This window comes from Phalacrocorax aristotelis, chromosome 10 (genome assembly GCF_949628215.1).
Source record: "Phalacrocorax aristotelis chromosome 10, bGulAri2.1, whole genome shotgun sequence".
Lineage (NCBI taxonomy): Eukaryota > Metazoa > Chordata > Aves > Suliformes > Phalacrocoracidae > Phalacrocorax > Phalacrocorax aristotelis.
Genome location: NC_134285.1, coordinates 20,145,298 through 20,165,220, shown reverse-complemented (window position 1 = coordinate 20,165,220; position 19,923 = coordinate 20,145,298). Strand labels below are relative to the sequence as shown.

At 41.1% G+C, this 19,923-nt stretch overlaps 1 protein-coding gene across 1 annotated transcript in view; it reads right to left on the bottom strand.

Moving 5' to 3' along the window:
* LOC142062734 (cytosolic phospholipase A2 beta-like) overlaps positions 1-19,065 on the bottom strand; it is a 47,091-nt gene extending 28,026 nt beyond the window's left edge. Inside the window, exon 1 of the mRNA XM_075105631.1 lies at positions 18,930-19,065. The gene's annotated coding sequence lies outside the window, so the exon portion shown is untranslated. The remainder of the gene's footprint in view (positions 1-18,929) is intronic.
* Between the last annotated feature and the right edge of the window lie 858 nt (positions 19,066-19,923).

Here is a 19,923-nt window from a genome sequence, read left to right as displayed (position 1 = left end):
GGGAACCTCTTCCCATCACCACCTCTTTTTTTCTTTTCTTTTTTTTTTTTTGAAAAAAAAAAAAGTCCTTGTTTTGTACATGTTGGAAGGCTGACAGGAATCTCAGCATTTCGCTCCCCCTGCGCCAAACCTAAGCAGTTCTCTGAGCGGAGTTATCACCATGGGATAACACCGAGTTATATGAAGCTTTATATGAGGAGCTCGCTCTCTGTCTTTTCACATTCTGTAAGTAGCTGTAGGATTTATCACTCAGCTTTATCGATACCTTTCAGATATGAATAACTACTTCCTTTCATGGATTACTTTTTCTTTCTCCAGTGGGGTACTAGAAGCAGTACAATATCTTATGTACAAGATCTCACACCAAATGTAATCATTTGGCATATTCTTACCATTTATTTTATCTTAGATACTGAGATTCTTAATCACACAGATTAAGAATCACACAGATTCTTAAACATCTAATATGGGCTGAGTTTATTAGCCCCTCCATCAGTGAAAACACTGCTATCAATTTGCTCTTCCAATCAGCTCCCTATTTTCATTAAAATTAGAGGAATGCAACGTTCTGCTGGGAAAAGTGACTGACTGAAAAAATATGCAAAACCAGGAGAGGGGATAGGAGAGAGCATGACCATGAAAGCCTCATTTTCCTTGGGAATCACAATTACCCAAAATCTTATCATCGGAAGTTGAACAGCTAGTGAGTAAATCTGATTTGCCTTACAAACATTTACGGTAATTCCACATTATCCATGATGGATTGTTTCAAGAGTCATCGTGTATTTGGGATACATTCCCCGTTCATATTCTACCAGTCACTTCTTTACATGTAGGAGTGGGTCCCTTGGGGCTTGGTATTGACAGAATTTCTGAGTATTTACCACGAGAAAATTGTTCTGTAGTTCACAAAATAAGACTGCTACAGAGTGATTATTCTTGTCCAAGCAGGAGAAAAGACCCTGTTATGAATATCAAACGCATTCCCAGCAAGTTGTAAATTAATATTGTCCATCACTTCTATGCCAGTTTGGTAGCTTTTTTAAACAGCAAAAAAATAACATGGAGACTTTTAGTAGGTCTTCCTTGATAGTTGAAAGTATCCACGCTCTTCTAAACAACTTGCTCTTTTTAATATGAAAGAAAAACCACAAAAACACTCTGTTCTGACTTCTCTATCTATTTACCAATTTACACATACCGAAAAATGCATTTGCCTGACAGAATGGCAGAGCTACCTGCAGCGTTGAATGAATCTCCCTCCTTGGGAGCAGAAGCTGTCTGACCTGAAGCTATGCTTGTACTCTAGCCTTTTTGCTGTGTTGCCTATTAACCAGGAGTATGTCCATACTCGTGGAATAGCAGTTGCGGCATTAGGGTGAAATGCAAGAACTTCCGCTGTAATTGAGACTTTCTAGACGAAATTATACCTAAGCTGTCTACTCATCTATCAGACCCAGGACTATTTTATTAGACACAATGTTGATATTTAAATCGATAGTTAATATTTACATCTAAGATAGACAGCTCTGGATCTAACAGGTGGATAGATTAGATACAAATTTTTTCTAGAAAGTACATTACATTTACAATTTATATTCTTTGTCTTGAGCATCCAATGTTTGAGTATTTTTAATTTATCATTTGAGCTATCTGTTCAAGCTACCGATATTTTCCTGAATCTTTAACTTCACCTGCAAATGTTACCATCGAACAAGTATAGTAAGTATTCTTTTTTCTTAATGATTCTCTATAAGCCATAGCATGTAACATTGTTTGTAAATAATTCACATCTTGTATTTCAGACACTGCACCCGTTCCTTTTTAAAGATATACATGAGAAAATAATTCTCAGCTAATAATTCTGTTGATTTATACTAAAAACTATCAGTTCAAGTCTCTGAATGGAACTTACTACGAGAAAACTCAAGTCCAGACATGAAATACTTCCACTAGAATCACAGTCACTGTAAACATTACATTAAAGATAGATAAATCAGCCAAATAGCTCATTTAAACTCTCCCCTGCAGCTAAAGTAATATAGATTACGCTTTGTTGCTAGAAAAAGCTGTTGGGATTTTTCAGCTGGGGAAAGCAACAAACCTGTGCTATCCTGAGAAAAGCATGCAGTAGGGCTAAAGCACTTCCATTTTACAGTGAGGTAACCTCATCGAGCACAGCCCTCTCTTCCTTTCCAGGGTTCACTGCATGTACTCCAGCATGTACGTCTCATGAGAAAAGGGCCACATTTTTACCGTGTTCTCGCTGAAGCTCGTTTACATATTAGTTACTGTGAGGTAAAGGGGAAAAGGGTATATCTGCACAGTTCAGGATGACCCTACCACATCACACCAGCAGCAGTTTGTCTCTATCTCAACAACTGCAGAGAGGAGGGAGTTTGCTAGGACTAGAGCAGGGAGGTCCCAGGAGCAAGGCGCGGGCCACAGCAAAGCGCGGAGCTGCAATTCTCTTACCTTGGCTGGTGGGCTCCCCATGACAAGCAAGATGGCAACAGAAAACCCAGTTTGGGTAACAGATCTGTCAGCTGACAAACACACTCACAGCTTGTTGTTGCTGCTGAAATAACATGAAGGACACATATAATTTATACAGGTGCTGAGCTCCACCCTCTGCCTTCTGAGAGGGAAAGATCTGCAATGTCAGAGGTGAGTGGAAAGCTGCAGTTACCACATCTTCACCTGTCGCTTTATTACCTCTCACAATTTGTTATTGCCCCAATATTGTCCCGCCAGGATTTGGGGATTGTTTGTGCATTTGGTTTTTTTGTTTTATTTAGATTGTTTGAGAATTTGTGGATTCTGCTATGTTCCGAAAGTCTTCCTTCACTCCCCATCTATTCCATCTATCTAGTCAGTAGCTGAATTTTCAGTAGCTTTTAAGCTCTTCCACAAAATACTCCAGAAAAAATAATCAAAGGGAGGGACAGCCGAATCTTACCTAATAAAATTTCTGTTGGGAGACGAACCCACTTCTGAATGCTCTTTTCAACCCCCCCCCCCCCCCCACAACAGAGACTTGTTTTAATATTTTATTGGGAATCTTTCTGTCAACCAGTAAACCAAGTGTCCTTACTTTGAAGTAACTACTGGATGATTACCTGGCCAATGCAGAGATGCTAGTGAAATTGAGATAAACATTGAGATAAATATTTGAGATAAATCTGCATACCTTCTGGGCTTCTCCCCCTACACACTTCATATAAGAACATGACAACTTGACATCTCCCAGCTTCCCATCCTATTCCCCCATCAGTGCTCTGGTGACAGTGGTGGGTCCTAAGGCATCCTCTGGAGATGGCACAGGCATGGCTTCCTCCACCTCTCCCATGCCTACTGTGGGCCGCTGATAGACAACCCGTGGGGTGCCTGTCAGAACATTGCTCCAGGGAGTCTGTTCTGGCTGTACCTTAATCCACACTTGCAATTTCACATTGGATGCTGTGCAGACCCCAGACTTCGAAAAGGTCTGGAGGCCACCAGAAGTCTGCAGTAAGATACGCCCTCACTGGGGGACAGTAATATCAGATAGGACCAAGCCTCACCAAACAACCAGTGGACACCTTACACTGACAGAAAGGGAGAGCGTAGAGAGTCAATTTTCATCGAATAGTAGCTATGGGTTTGGCTCTTGGCAAGAGAAGAAAAACAATTAGATGTAACCACAATAACTATTTAGGAAAATAGGTTTGCCTGAAATCTTTGGCTTTAGATTTTTCCCGAAACTCAGATGCACACCGTGGATCACCTTTAAAGCACTTTTTAAAGCATTTAAAACAAACAAACGAACAAACAAAAAGTCAGCAATTGAAAATCAGTTCAAGTCAGATACTCCTGGGCTTATGCAAGTGACAACCAATAGCTCAGATTGACATTTCACAGACTCTGCTGTGGCTGGCGATGCAGCCACCATGCTGCCAGTGAGGACTGAACGCAGGCTTACCCAAGCAGCAGGGTGAGAACTTGAGAGCTTAGTTACATTGCCATCTTTGAAACCCCAAAAAGAAAGGTATCTCAAGTAAACGACTGCTGTGTATGTGCAGCAAACCAAAGGGCAGCTACAAAACTCCCAGAAAAAATAAGCCAAACTCGTCAGAAAGCAATCTGGGGTTCAGAGCAATTAACCATACAAGTCTTGTACTCCTGCAGTAACACTGTTTTCACAGCCTCAACTGGGCATTTTTACAGGAGCAGTCAAGACTGCAGTGCAAGCATTCTTCTCCATGCTTCCTTGGACACGGGAGTCTGTAGCATCCCATTTCCAGAGATCAGAAAAAAAGCAGAGACAAAGGGAAAAAGAGCTCTTATTCAGAGTGGAGTTTTAGTTTTCCTCCTTTATATTGCTGATACAGCTTTGATCACAGGTTCTGCTGCTGTAAGTGAACAGAGAGACCAAAATAGTAGGCTGACAAATTTCCCTCCTAAAGAGAAGGCAAATGGAAAAACAGCCAGAGAAAAATGAACTCCATTCAAGGAAAGGTACGTCTGCCTGGAAATGGAGCAACAACATTAAAAACAGAACAGCTGCAGCAGGGAGACCCGTGTCTTAATGGAACAGGAAAGAAGAAAAAAAGCTCCCAGAATGTCTTCAAATCAAGGTGCAAAAGTTATTTTAGACAGCCTATGGAACTAATTTTTCCAATAGCCCCTCCAAGAAGTTAATGTTTCCAGCAAATCAGCATGGCCAAAATACATAAAGCATTTTGTGTTTCTTGTCAATAGGCATGCTGACAAGTACCACATCCACTTCCTCCTGGACATGAGGGAGATGCACTACGTGATGTCAGGCCTTACTAGAGACCCAAAAAATGTACACCACGGGGAAAGTAAGACAAAAAAAGTCAACTGCATAAAGAAGGAAGAACAAAACTAAAAGTTTAAATAAATCTAAAGCAAAGAGAGCACAGCACAATGCATTAGCGAACTAGACAAATAGTAGGCAATCTCTTCAAGGGAGTACAGAAAGTCCTCCCCTTGTTATAGTGGGACATAGTCATGCCAGACTTACACTAGTGGAGTAGTTAGATTCAGAAAATAGAACACTGTATCTGTGGTGTCAGTTTGTAAAAGGCTGTTCAGGTGACAAAGAGAAGAGGGATTCTAGAAAGGTTTTACAGGTTAAGCAAGCTGGTCTCATTCCACCTTTATGACCAAACCTTATTTCTTTTCTGAACTATTATTAAGGAAATACTTGGAAATAAGATGGGGGGGGGGGGGGGGAAGATATAAAAAGCCATATCAAATTACACTGAGGTTAAATTTCTTCATACCCTACTGTTGGCACTCGGATAATGCACACATAAGAGTATGTGAAACAGAATCAGAAGGGAAGGAATGCAAGCCCATGCTGTTCCCAGCATGCAAGAAACAAAAGTGAATTAATACAGTGTTCAGATTCATGCAACTTACCCTGTGGGCTGCTCACTAACAGCCCCTTGGCAAGAAGCTACTCCTAGTCCCAGCTGAGCTGCTAGAAACCAAGCAGTAGAGTGGTAGCAATTCTAAATGGCTGTGATTTGGATCACCCTACTGCTGGCGTGAACTTAAAAGCTAACTGGGTCAGAGCTCACAAAAGGTACTGAACACTCATTTAGTGGAGTTCATTATTTACCCCAGCAATGCCAACAGCACAGCAAAATTTCATACAGTCATGTCTCAGCTTTGGTGTACAAAAAAATGCCCTCAGTGAAGCACTGTCTTCCTGCTCCTTCCATGCTTGATCCTGACGGCTTCACAAGCAAGGACAGCAACCACTGAAACACTCTCCTATAAATATAAATCTCCTATGATTTTGTTTGAGAACATTTGTTTATTCATCCCATGAAAGCTGTTAAGTAGAGATAAGCGATGGATCTTCCTAGGGCTAGATGCAGCCACACCACTGAGGAAATAGAAGTGGATGACCCAGCAGCTTGGCGGAGAATTCTTGTAGTGCCAGACAGCGACAATGGGATATGACAGTTGCTTTCTCCTTGCCTCATAAAGCAGTTCATACCTTGCTCAGCTCAGTGGCTGGATTAGAAAAATTATAGTAATCTGAGGAAAAGAATTGTCCATAGTCAAATTCAAAACAAAAAAATAAAAATGTTCTCAGAAATTGAGGAAAAAGCTTTATTTTTCCCTAGCTCATGTTCAAACTATTTTTTTTTCATACCTGGGTTATTTAACCCCTGTAAAAAATAATCCAAACAAAAAAAAACTTTATTAAAATATATCTCTGTTTTTAAGTTCAGCATTGTCATGTGAAACCAGAAGCTATAAAGCAAAGCTTCAGAAATGCCAGATTTGGGGACCCTTCAAAACTGAAACATCTAATTTTTAAATAAAAGCTTTCTAACTTTTCACTGTTTGCTCGCCACCCCATTCTTTTTGAGGAAAGCAATACAGTAATTTTAAATTATTTTAGATCTTTGAATGCTTTCTGAACAACCATTTTCAGCACACCTGACGTTAATTAGAACAAAATATCAAGTTGTCTATCTGAGTAGCAGCCAGACTATAGCAGCATTTGTAAATGAACCGTCCTGGCTATCAAGATCTAAACCTGTTTCAGAAAAGTAAAAGGTGCTGTATCCCCTCACCTATCTCCTGAACCACTGCAATCTTAAGTAAAGATATCGTACAGTAAAGCCAGTATCGCCGGCTCTTTTTCCTGGCCAGAGTAAGAGAGCTACAATTTCCTTAGATACTTTGCAGGTGTGGTTGTAAATATGGCAAGATAGTGATCTTTGCAGTTTCATGATGGGAGGAAGCTGCTTATTACTTACTTGGGGTATCTGAGGACTGGAGTGTTATCTTTCCAAGACACGTCAACGTAACGCCACACATTAAAACCCACTCTGTTTATGTTTAGAAATTGTTCTTTTATTATTTTAAACCAACTGATTGCAGAGCATCTCATTGAAATAATTGAGTACGAGATTTCAATGCCATTCCACTCAAGCCAGTTTCTGACACCTTTATCTTCAGATCTTATTCAAACAGTCTGACACTGATGTCAGTATGACATTGCTTGAGTAAAGACCTCAGAAGAGTTAGTTAAGTATTACACTTCACCACTTGGCTGACAGGAAGACTTGACTTATGGTTGTGGTATTTATCTTCAAATTATCAAGAAAAGGGTTTCTTTCTTAGTTGCCACCAATCTCTTGTAATTTCTTAATAGTCACTTCTTTAGAATCAAGAGAGTAACTCTTGTTTTCCTCTATTGTTTTCCACTCTCTATGACTGTAAGGTCTTTGGGGCAAGACCTACTATGGAAATGTTTGCTATTGAATATTGTTATACTGGACAAGAGTAATTAAAAAAAAAAAAAGGTTACTGTGATTGTATGACACACAGCAGTATTTCCTTTCCAACCCTGTTGCTGTGTCAAACCTTCTATCAGCCCTGTATATGATTTTATTCAAGGTTCTACCTTTACCTGACCACAGCTCCTAGACGTTGGCTCAGAAAGGGATAAAAGATATACAAGGATTTATTTCAAATAATATGCAAGTCATTAAGGGTTCGATTCATTCATTCCTGGCAGTAACTTATCCTCTAAGTATCCCTCCAAAATTAACAAGACTAAACACAGTAGCAGGTAGCCTCACTGTGTTATTCTGTAGGCTAGTATAGTTAATGAGTATGCTTTTTAAATAAAGCTAGCATGAGCCAACCTATGTCCTAGCTTAAGTAATCCAGAAGACTTCAGTGATGTGTAAATGTAAGAAAACCACTCATCTGAGCATAAAGACGGGGCAAAGAAATACAGAAGCAGCCAATTCAGGGTGAACTGAATATCATCAGTAGTATCACCAGGATCCAAGTATCACTGAGTATCACCAGTAGTTTTGGAAACACCTGCAAAGTATGCCGTTGTAGCAGGCATAAAGTGAATACTGGCACAGAATCCTTGGTAAATATCTGAAAATGGTCAAGTCGTAAAAATATCTGAGGGTGAGTGGTCTCGCTCCCAGCCCAATCCCAAGCTTAGAGAGTTCTGCCCCTACCCCACAGTATTGCCTCTGGCACTCTTCTGGCCAAATGCTAAGCTCATTTGATGAGCTGAAGCAACAGAAAACTACTCTCTTCCTTTTTCTGGGGAATTTCCAGGACTGCCCTTATTCAGGGGCATGTAGCCATTGCCTCAGCTTACTAGTACATAAAAACTCCCCTTGAGTTCAGTAGTGGGAATCTGACCATGGGGAAATAGCATTGTCCATAAGAGCTGCCTAAAGCATTAAGACTCATAGGAAAATGTGTATCAGAGGTGGAAAGGATATCAGACAATTCAGTGCACATCCCTGCAAGTGGATCATTACAGTTCATTGACCACAGTACCAGAAAGTTGTGGGGTTTGTATGGTTCTTCTAAGGTAACTGCAAGGTTGTCAAAACTGAAAACTGAATTTTCCCTTCATTCACTTATGTTCATCATTGTGTCTTTTTTTTTTAAATACAAAATCTCTAGGCATCAACCGAGCTCTGGGAACAATTTCAAACAGAATAACCAGAGTTTGACTTAGCCATTAGAGCTATTATGAGTTATGAGCCTTGCAAGCTTATTTACAGCCATTAAGAACCCTGTGACTCACTTGTGGTGGATTGTAACTTCTGACAGCAGAAGACTACTTTGTGAGGACTTCATGGGCTCTACAAAGTCATGGGGATTTTAATACAAAAGCTCTTTCTGCACTGATACTTGTCCCTACAGAAAATATTTCTGATGAGAAAAATTTCTCATTTAGGTATGTGTCTGTTCTTCTAGTTCATTCGTACCATTCTTGTGACAAAAAGAAGTCAGAAAGTTTTCCTAATAGTGCAACTGGGAATTCACCTTGCTGAGAGCACTCTCAGCTTTATTCCAGCAGTATGAAATCAGCTTTCTGTCACCTGCTCCCCATCACCCAGTGTAGAAGGCAGAGAAGTGTGACCAGAGAGCCTGGCGCTTGGAACGCACCGAGTGTCTCAGATGGTCCCAGGAAAGCTGCCCTAACCTGTGCCAAGGCAGAGCCATCCATGGAGCCTGACACTATATCTGAATGTCTCTATGCATGCACATTAGGTCTATTTTAATTCTTCTGTTTCAGCAGCACATAAAACATACACTAGACTGCAATTTTAAATGCTTTCGTTATAGTAGAGAACTGATTTTTCACAGGCACAGATCTTTTTTAACCTCTTAATTCATATAATACCTTGGGACTTCTGAAGCTCCTGAGATTTTTGTACAATGCTTCTTGAAACCTGAGAACCCAGAATAGAAACTAGTACCAAAGCCAACAGAAATTTATAGCATCTCAGTGAACTAGGGTGTTTTTAACCTTAGGCCTCCAACATTTGTGGCTTATGTAGCAGGCAAGACATGATATGGCCAACAAGCCAGGAAATTTTCGTGTAGTTCATGAGAGACATTGAGTCTGTTCATAGTGGAACATTAAAATAAGCTACCTACACTTCCTCCTTTGCCAGAGGATCCAGATCTATGTGCCAAAGGTCCAAAATCAGGTCTCCTGGTCCTAGCCATCAAGCGTGCGGGCTGGAGGAGATCCATTCACTGAGAGACTCTAGCTTCCAGGGGTAGAGATCTGACAGAAGACTAGATTTCAGATGGTGACCTCTCCCATAAATACCTCCAGGAATCATGCCTCACCCACAGCCTGCCAATGCAGCGGAGCACAAACCAGTAATGGTGCCTTCTCTGCAACGCAGGCAATTTGTCCTCTGCAATCTCTCCCCATGCAATAGATACGTTGCAAAGCGGCAGACACCCTTGCCTTGTATGATTCAAATCCACTAATTGTTGGTCTTCCTTACTGTGTACTCCCATACACATACTGAATGCATTTGTCAGCCAAGTACTAGCAAGCAAGCTGTGAACCGCAAATGTCTCGTGACTTACCTGCACCACTGCTAGAAACTGGAATATCCATACCGCAGAGGAAATCATGTTGGCACACTTCCCCTCACCCTTCCCAAAAAGGTTTCACTCACATATATAAGAAAGATACTGAAACATTTCTGGGCCGATGTCTCAGTTCACGTGCCAGGACCCTGCCCACATAGCTGTTTAGCTACCACATGGGTGGCCAGACAGTCACCCAGGCAGGCTAGGAGCTGCAAAGGTAGGAGATCTTGGAAGCTGGAAGCAAAGGAATTGGCCAAAAGCTGAAGGACATCTCATGGGTAGCTCATTCAACTGCTGACCAGCCTAGGGGTAGCCCTTGGTAACCGGGAGAAGCCAGCAGTGTCACAGCATCACAGAATGGTGGGCAGCCAGTGGAACAGGCCGGGTGGGTCCATGAGGTTTATGACAGCATGACAACTTTCCAAGCAGGTTTCCATGAAGCTGGAGAACCAGCCAACCCAGCAAAACAGAATCCAATCAACGTTTTCAAAAGGAGAAGTGTTACATCAGAAAGCTTATTATCAGCTCTTTTCATCAGACAACACTTCCTCACGTACGTTAAAACTGTGAATGGGAAGTACCTGGCTGTTAACACACCTCATATTTCTTCCTCCTCCTCAGACTCGATACACAAACAGCTGACAACATGGACAGATATGTGGAGCACAGAATGCCTTGTGCAACAACTGCAAGCTCTTGCTTACAGGAAAAAGGGGAGAGAGAGGAAATGAGAATTAAAATGTTAATGCACCCCCTGCTCCATTTGAATACTCCTTGGCTCTGTCATAAATTCTCCGCACATCTTAGGGAAGTTAGAGAACAATTTGTAGTGTGAAATGAAAGCAACAGCCAGTTCACCTGAGATATGGGAAATGGAGTAACTCAGAGGAAACACAAACTAGAAACTAGATTTGTTATAGAATATTACTGGCCCTTCTTCTGAATAATTATAATTTGAAAACATCTCTTTTAGACACCTTCCATTTATGAACCCCAACATCGCATACTGACACTGTCAGTATGTTAGGAGAAATTTAGCGTCTTTCCCACTAAGTATCTGCATCATGGGAGACATCATTTTCCACATAATCCAGAGAGCACCAAATGTCCAGCAGCCACAGCATGCGTCAGAAATGTGTCCCACCCTCTGAATTCATACTTGAAGACGCTTCTTGTTCCACATAGGACATTGTCTAGCCTTATGTGACTCTGAATCAAATAAAATGAATGGTTGTATTACTTATTACAGATGCAGCTAAATGCTGTTCACTTGTCCCCAGCAAAACATCCTTCAGCTCTGTGGGGAACAAAGTGGGAGTCAGAAAGTTAATTAATGGTTTCACTCAGCGCCGGGGACAGTCTGTAAGAAGTAGTGAGCAGGGCAGCTTAATTTTCATTCAATAGAGTTATGTACTAGGAAGTCTATATTAATAATTTCAACAGAATATATTATGGTATCCATTGCAAAACCAAGAAACAAAGATACTGTAAAGCTATTTGGTGCTTTCTTAAATGAGAACAGATTTTAGTAGCTGTCTATAACAACTCCTTTTATACCTAGCATTTTGAAAGAACTGTACAGATGAACCCACGCCAATCCATTTCAGCCTCTAGAGACAGGAACACCTGTTTGTTTTCTTAATTCTAGTTCTGGTTGTGATCGTTCGAGCTGCACTTCCTTCCTTCTGACATACATAGCGATCACCATTATGTGGTCTGTCTGTGTCAGGACAGTGTCTCACACCAAACATACTGACGACAGAGCATCTTGGGGTTTTTACTGCTCCCTGTATGGTGCCAAACATGAGTAAAATCTTCAACTCTTACACTATGCCTGCTGTCCCTCACCACTCCAAAGAGGAGCTAGTCAAAATTCAGCCAGTCAAAAACTAACCTACAGTAAAATTCTGAAAGTTCAAAGTTGTCTGTTTGACGTTGCAAAGGGATGTGCTGAAAAGATTCAGAGACGCCTTCCTGATCTGCAGCTACCGGTAATTTAATGAATTAGGTTTTGTGGTTAGACAGCACCAGCTTTTCTGCTATACATTTCAAAAGTCAAAAGCTTTGATCCTCTCAGACACTTGCACATGCTCCTCTCAGGAATAGTCTAACTGATATTAATGGGATAATTCACAGTTAAAGTGCCACCTCAGGTGCACAAGCATTTGATGAACTGGAGCACAACCAAACAACAGACAAAGGAACATGCACAGAACATTAGCCCAGTCCTCCCTCTCTGCTCTCCATGAAAGCCAAACATATGACATTTTATTCATAGGTTTAATTATTGTTTAACTCCTGTCTTTTTACATCTATTTTCTCATTTGTGTTGGTGTTTGCATTGGTTTTCATGTAATTTTGCAGGGGTTTTTCTGAGCAAGGTCTACAGCTTATCTGCAAACTTTTACCACTTTTAGCAAAATGGGACTCACTTCTCTGTTGAGTTTTTGCAGTGCTGCAGTACCATAAATGACAATAAATTCCATTTCTGATCCTTGAAACCTGTGTTATAGCTAAACTATGTATTTTTCCCTCCTACACCTTCCTTTCACATTCTGACCCCTAACTTTTCTCAGCCCCCACACCACATTTCCCTCCCACATGATAGATAAATTTAAATCAAGACTCAATGATTGTCTTTCATGTGTAGCTCAATCAGACATTAGGAACTTGATTACTTGATTACGAAGAAAAATGCATGCATTGTGTAGGTCAGACTAAATAACCATAACTAGCCTTAGCTTTAAAAATGTCATTTTCTTCCATGCGTCAAGCTCTTCTTTACATCTCAAACATGTATTAGGAGCCTGTAGCTGACAGACATATTCATAGACAGTGATGGTCTATGTGCTTTATAAAAAAGGTTCAAAGGAAGAGACAATCGGTTCCCATTGTTTCAAGGAGATCCACTCTGTAGTCTCATAGTGTTAGAAACTAAATGCCCTTGGCACTGATATAGAGTGTACCTCTTCTGACAAATGAAGAGCAACAGAGCTTCCCAGAAAATACGTTGCACAGAACAACATATAAAAGCTGTCTCAGAAGGAGCCTTGATTCTGGGGCCTGGGATTCATAAAACCCCAAGGAGAGGAAACGCACATCCTTCCCCTTCTTCACACATTTCTTCCTTGAGCAAACATTTTGAAGACAGTTCCTGGAGACAGATCTTGAGGGATTTTTTCAGCCAGTTTCCATTTCTTATTCATATTCCTATATTAAAGGCACCGGCCCTTCATTTGCATCTCATCTGTGTCAGTGGGTTTCAGCCTTTCCTGTTTATAGTTTATATACCATCATGGCAGCAGTGCCATTAGGATAATTATAGTTATGATAGAGCTCCCTTGCACACTACCAAGAGACATTTTGTGTCTAGATAACGAGGTCAGCAATTTCCAGGATTTGAGGAACAAGGACAAATTGTTTTGGCAATGTGCCTGATTTACTGCCAAGTTTGCTTGTACCACCTTCTCCTACAGTAGGCCCCATCTGCTTTTCTGCATTACTGTTCAGTGCCACTTCCTGCTTCAGGTTCTTCTTCCCCCAGGGTGAACCATACCATGTTTTACCCTCTGCAGAAGCTCCCAACCTAAGGGCCACCACCAGCACAGAGGCCAATGGAGAACTCTTCCTGTTAAGATAATTACAGAAGCAATGGGTAGGGGGAAAGGGTAGGAATCACAGGCCAAAACCATATTCAAGAGTTCCTAAATAAACATCATTGACCTGACTTCTAAGCTGTCCTTACATTGCAAGTAACAAGAGGAAACACAAATTCATCTACTACTCACAGATGTGTTCTGGGCTTCCAAACCCAAACCTGTGTGCTGTTGCTGTCTCTTCAAGAGTTACATACCCCAGAGCATCTCTGCTCTGCTGTAGCCTGTGAGATCTGACGGTCCAGGTTTTATTTAGCACTTAGCCACATGTCACATTCAAGGCCAGATTAACACAGCCATTTCCTTAATTCACTGCACCAAAATTCATACTGAGGCCCCAGAATTTTCAGAGCGCCATGCTTCATACACTTAATAACTTTAAACATGACTTGACTGTGCACTTAAATTGAAGATATGGCCATCAAACCAGGTATATTACAGGTGAACTCCAGGCCTAAACAAAATCAGTAGCGAAAGCCTTTTGAGAAATGCATCTAAAAACAGTGCTATCATTCTCGGCAGCTATGCAGAGCGTAAGCTTCACGCAAAGCAGAGCAGCTGACTGACTTAGGAAATGCATTGCAACTACCTACCAGCAAAAACAAAGCGCCTTGCGCTCTACATGGGTCGCAAGTCATTACCAGAGTCAGTCATTTATCCTTTCTATAAAATCTTCATCTAACCAACACAGACTATCAGGACATAGCATTAGGCCTGCTACTCTAGGCCCATTCACCATTTTACAGAAGAAACAGTGCACGCTGTTTCTGCACACCTATTACTGCATGAGGTTTTGCAGTCTTTCAATATGCCCTGAGCTAGATATCATCTTCTTGGCTAAGGCTCATACTGTATCTGTACACAACTGTTTCTGTGTTGCTACAGCTGTACATTATGAAACTCCTTATGAAACACCCAACACATCAGCTTTTGGCGCAGCTGTCTTGAGCAGGTGTGTTGTGCAAAGCATTCTCCAGGACTAGTAGGGAATAAATGGCCTTTTGTGGGTCCCAGGAGCTGCAGTTTATATTGCTCTGAGCTCCATAAGGCCAAGTTTCCTCTGGTGAGCAGAACCAAAGGATGCTGTGCATTCAGATATACAAAGACAGAAGGGCATGACAAGAGGGACTCTGACTAAAGCCTTGGATGAGTCCAGCACCACTGAATTTTTAAATCTCTGGCTTGCATCAGTTTAAGATAAAGCTTCTCATATAAGCATGCTCCCAAATGCAGACATCTGGAGAACAAGTGCTTCTGGGCTAAAAACATTTCTGATGTATTCCAGGGAGAGATACAAGGAGCCAGGAAACAGATGCTTTGTACAAAATATCTTCCTAAAACACTCCTATAGCGAAGCTTCTGTGACCTTGTCATTTTTGCTGAAGCGTCTCCTTAGATAATATCACACGGCTGGGATACTCTGAGAACTAGGAATTGCTAAAGGCTTTATTTGCTGCCCTAAGACACAGTGACACCATGTGGCCAATTACTTAGGCTGGAAACTACATGCTAATGGAAACGGCAAAGAAGAATTTTCTCCTTTTTCTTTTGTTTTATTAAATTAAGCTTAGGGGTGCTCAGATGCAACAATCATGACTGGTGAGAGTAAATTTGGATAGAACAATTGCCATCTGAACAGGTACACAAAACCAAAGCCAATGACCATTTGGGATTTCAGCATATGCTCAAAAGTCTGATGTTTGTAAAAGCATCCTCTGAAAATGTACCTGTAAGTTCAGCAAGTAAATACCCGTAAGCACAGTTCGCACATGTGCCAAACATCATATTCCCCTGGTAGATGCAAACAACAGGTAGAACTATGATTCTATGTTCTTTTTTAAAAAGTGCAGCTGCAAGGTGCACCTAACTATCTATGGTTTAATTCTGCAGTAACACCACAAACAAATGGCAATGAACTTTGAAAATTAATAGATTCTTGCCTTGCTTTCATGGCTTGTTTTCCTTCCAAGTATACGCAGATACGTCTATTTATTTTTACAGGCATTCCTGAGGAAAGCATTTAAATTCACAAGTGGGAATATTGCTGCTAGAAATGTTCTCGGTAGAAGTTGTTATCACTCTGCATTATATAATATGGTGACTGATGCGATGAATCATTTCCCCTAGCACAGTTCATTTTTTCCAAATCAAGTACTGCACATTTGAAAGGTAGAGCTCATGAAGAATGGTAAGAATGGGCAGATTTCTTTGAAAGAGAGACACACAGACAGAGAAGGAGGCAGGCAAACAGGCAGATGGAAACTGAATACAGATTACTTACACATTCCTCAAACAGAAAGAATAATACATTAAATAAGCTCTTCACAGAGAATATAGTCACTCAGTACTGCTGTAAAAAAATTAACCTTCAGTAAGAAATGTGTATTTTGAGGCAGGGTTCAGAGTATCTTGCTCTCAAGAGCAGAAAGGAATGGAAAATATAACAAACGACTCTCAGCTGCATGGGCTTCACAAAGTTAATGTCTCATAAATGTTACTTTTTGTATTGATTAGCTAGGTAACATGCTGGTGTCATTTTTTGTTTAGTATTGAACTCGAGGTGAGCAATTTGTTTCAACACTATCACAGCGCATCTGAATTTAAATTGAACAGGTTAGTTCAAAAAGTGATGCAACAGGATTTTCACCTACACACATAATAGTTTCACCTATATACATCGTAGTTTAGAGCCCCATAGGTAGCTAGTTAGACATGGGACTTTCTGATTGTTCAAAATAGCAGGTTGAGTTGAGGAAGATTAATGACCTGATCCCTCAAATTTTGTCACCCTGACCAGTGAGATTATGCTGCCATCTTGTGACCTCTAAGTTTTACTTTGCTACAGTGACAGGGAGGACAGTGTACATGTCTCCCTGGTATAAAGGTGCAACGACCACGCTTTGAGCAGCTGAGCTCTCTTTCATATTCAGACCCACGCTTTTTCTCCTTAGCTTTCTTAGCTGTGACTCATGGGCTGCACCCTTCTATGTCATTTACGTTGCTAATGGAAGCGTTGTCCATGGGCAGGGCTCGGTAGGGACTGGAGGCAGCCGTACAGAGGGGGTGAAGCCCATAGATTAAAGGAGTAAGGTTTTGTAATAAAGGCTACAGAATGTCCCCCTGCTGCCAAGAGAATCGTCCGTATTGGAAAGCAAAACACTCACTCAGCCAGCATTTCAGTATCACAGTATACACTGAAAAAAGGCATACTCTTTACAGCTGGGAAGGAGAATGATCATCAATGATTACACAGTTATACACAGTGACGATAAAATTTTCCTCTCCATCTTCCCAAGTGTAAAGCTTGTTATATTTATGGTAGAATTTTTCATGCTTGAAAAAAACCTGTATTACAACTGGCTGTATTCTGCATCTAAAGGGGGTTGTCATCTGGTCAAATTAAACAAAACAGCTGTATGTCAAAGTGCTTATGCTGTTCCCTTGAAACAATACAGACTTCAGTTGCAGTGACTGCTTATGTAGCATTCTGGAGGACCTGCAAAAAGCTTAGTATGGCTGCAATCACACTGAAAAGCAAGCTGGGAACCCCTCTGCTAGTAACCCCCATTCTTTCCCTTAACTAGACGTGCTTCCATCAGTGTTCACTCCCAAGACACTTCAGAAGCGAAGACATAGAATCAAACCTTGCAAAGCTGGCAATCTGAAAGGAACATGCAAGGAAGGAACAGGGACATACACGTTTGGGATACATGTTTGGGAGAGTCCACAGAAGGTGTGCATAGCTAAAAGGTTCCCTCAACACGTCTGACTGGAGAAAAATCATCAGTCCTTCTTCTCTACCAAAGCCTCAACCACAATTATACACCCAAATCACTGAAGTATTTTCTCTCTAATCCTTGCATGCCAAAGTAAACCAAAGCATCCTGCATTTAGACTCTGATTAGAGTTTCCAGGACATACTTTCTTCAGCATATGGCATGTGTTCCCAGCTATCAACTGAAGGTTATGTTTGCCTGTTCCGTGTTTTTGAGAGGCCTAATTGCATCGCATTGATTGTATAAATGGAACCTCAAATTCTGTGACAGTGGGGACTTTATACTTTCTTATAATACTAAAATATTCAGGGAAATACACAGCCAGCTGGATCGTCTCTGTGAGACTTAGCAGTATATTTCAACAATCATAATAATAAGTATTACTGCTGTGGCTGTGCAAAGGTCTGGGCAGATTTACAGCTAATCCATTTGCAAAGTTAAGAAAAAAATGAAGAGTGTGAAGTCATGTGGTTACAGTCCCTTTGTGAGTCTGTGATGGTAGGCATAGACCTTCCTTAACATCAAAATTTGTTCCTTCAGAGGACAAAAAAGGTGTTTCAAGTTCCTTTCTTTCCATGCATTCCTGAGAGCAAAGCAATTACTCAGGGGAGATATTTGGTATAGTCATGTCAGGAGAGTCCTTGATGCTGTGCTGCAAGTTAGCGGCGACCATCCGACATGGCACAGCACAATGCAGGGGAGATGCTGCAGCTTGCACAGCTGACGTGCCTGAGATCCAGGAGAAGGTAGGGGTAAGGGCCAATTGCAAAAGTCTAAACCTACTGTGTGAGATCTGACTGGGGTAGCTGAGCCTTCCGAAAAGGCTCAGAAAGGATGTGTATACTATTGTTTCTGCAACTGTAAATGTTTTTTACTCTGGAAAGCCACTTTCTGACCTCCTCTTCAGAGCTGGAAGCCAATTCCAATTCTCATGACTAACTGCTACACCTCCTTTGTGAAAACACAATATTCTATTTAAGCAAGCAATAGAAGAACTAAATCATCTCACACCAAAGCTTATCTTTAATATGCTGTATCCAAGTAAGAGAATGGAGTGCATTCATTTCCCTTCCTTTCCAACAGCACCAACTGATACAATGAAATATGCAGCATCAACCGGACATAATTTCAAACCTGCTGGAGCTAAAAGCAGATTTTGATGACTATCTGAGGAACAAATATTCCTTTCAGCAGCAAATACCTGGAACTGATATAGTCCTATATATATAATTATAAATATGCTTCTACTGATCTTTGCCTGTCCCTGTATCTTTAATTACTGTCTCTTTTACAGCCACCTTCTTCCACAGCCAAGAAAGTATTTCATCTTTCTGCTGGGTTTGGATGAAGTGTGTTCTTGCGCAAAAGGTCAGCTGAAGGCAATGTAACAGTGAAACTGCAGAGCAACATTCAGACTACAAGCAGAATGGACTTTCAATGGCAAACAACCATTACACCTAATATCTGCCCAGAGAAATGCTCTAACCACAGTCTATAAGCCCCCACTCCTCCATTACTGACTTGATACCTATCCAGTAAATCATGATTCTAGAATATCGGAAGAGGAAAAATTCATCTCTGTACTCACTCGGCATTCATGTCTGTAAGATGCTGATCACTTTGGCACCAATCTAATATTTGTGGATGTGTAAAATTCCATTAATTTGAAGTGGAGGCCTTTCAGGATGTGTGACATCTGGTCTCATAGTCGCTCATGGTCAAAAATCCTAGAGACAGCGTTCAGGACTCCACCTGGTGAGTAGGAACAAGAAGTCTTTAGAGCAGACAGATACTGCTAAAGAGACCCTTCCTTTCCTCTGAAAGGGGTAGAAGACCCACTTACGAGAGCAGAAGGTATCCTGTTGTCAGAAAACCTCTATGAATTCAGACTAATGTTCAGAAGTTGCTGGTGATTTTTGTGGGATGGTATTAAGCCAAGGATACATCAGACACCCATAGCTGGCAGGGACACATCCTCTCTCTCAGGCAAACTTAATCCACATATGGAATTAGACGGTCACGTGTTAATGGTAAAGGTAAGAAAGGGCCCTATTTCCCTGAAGGAATCCTTGCCATGGCAGCATTTGCATCTCCATGCTCTTAAAGCCCAGCTCCAGACATACAGATATTTTACCCACCTCTGCAACAAGACTTTGTGCTGGGCCTGCCATTTCTTCCTCATTTCACAAGAAGGGCTTAAGAAGTACCACAAGCACTGAGCGAGCCCCTCTGCCCTGAAGCAAGTATCATCTTTAAATCTTTCTAATACAGAATCTCCTCTCTGTTGCAGTAATACACCAGGCATTTCCTTCTCTGATACAGTCTGTTCCCAGAGATGATTCAGGTTGCAGCAGCAGGCCAAACAGCCAGTGGACTCACAGAGACATAAGTGTTAACTGAAATATGTTGTAGTTTGAGAGCCTGCTAATTGGACTAAAGCCTGAGACCTGATAATACCTTTCCTTTCAACGTACCTCATCGCCATAATCTGATCATCTGCATTCTAATAAGAGATACAGAACTCATTTTACAAACTTTGTCAACAATGAGAGGTCAAAATAAAGCTGGCATTCTTATGACAG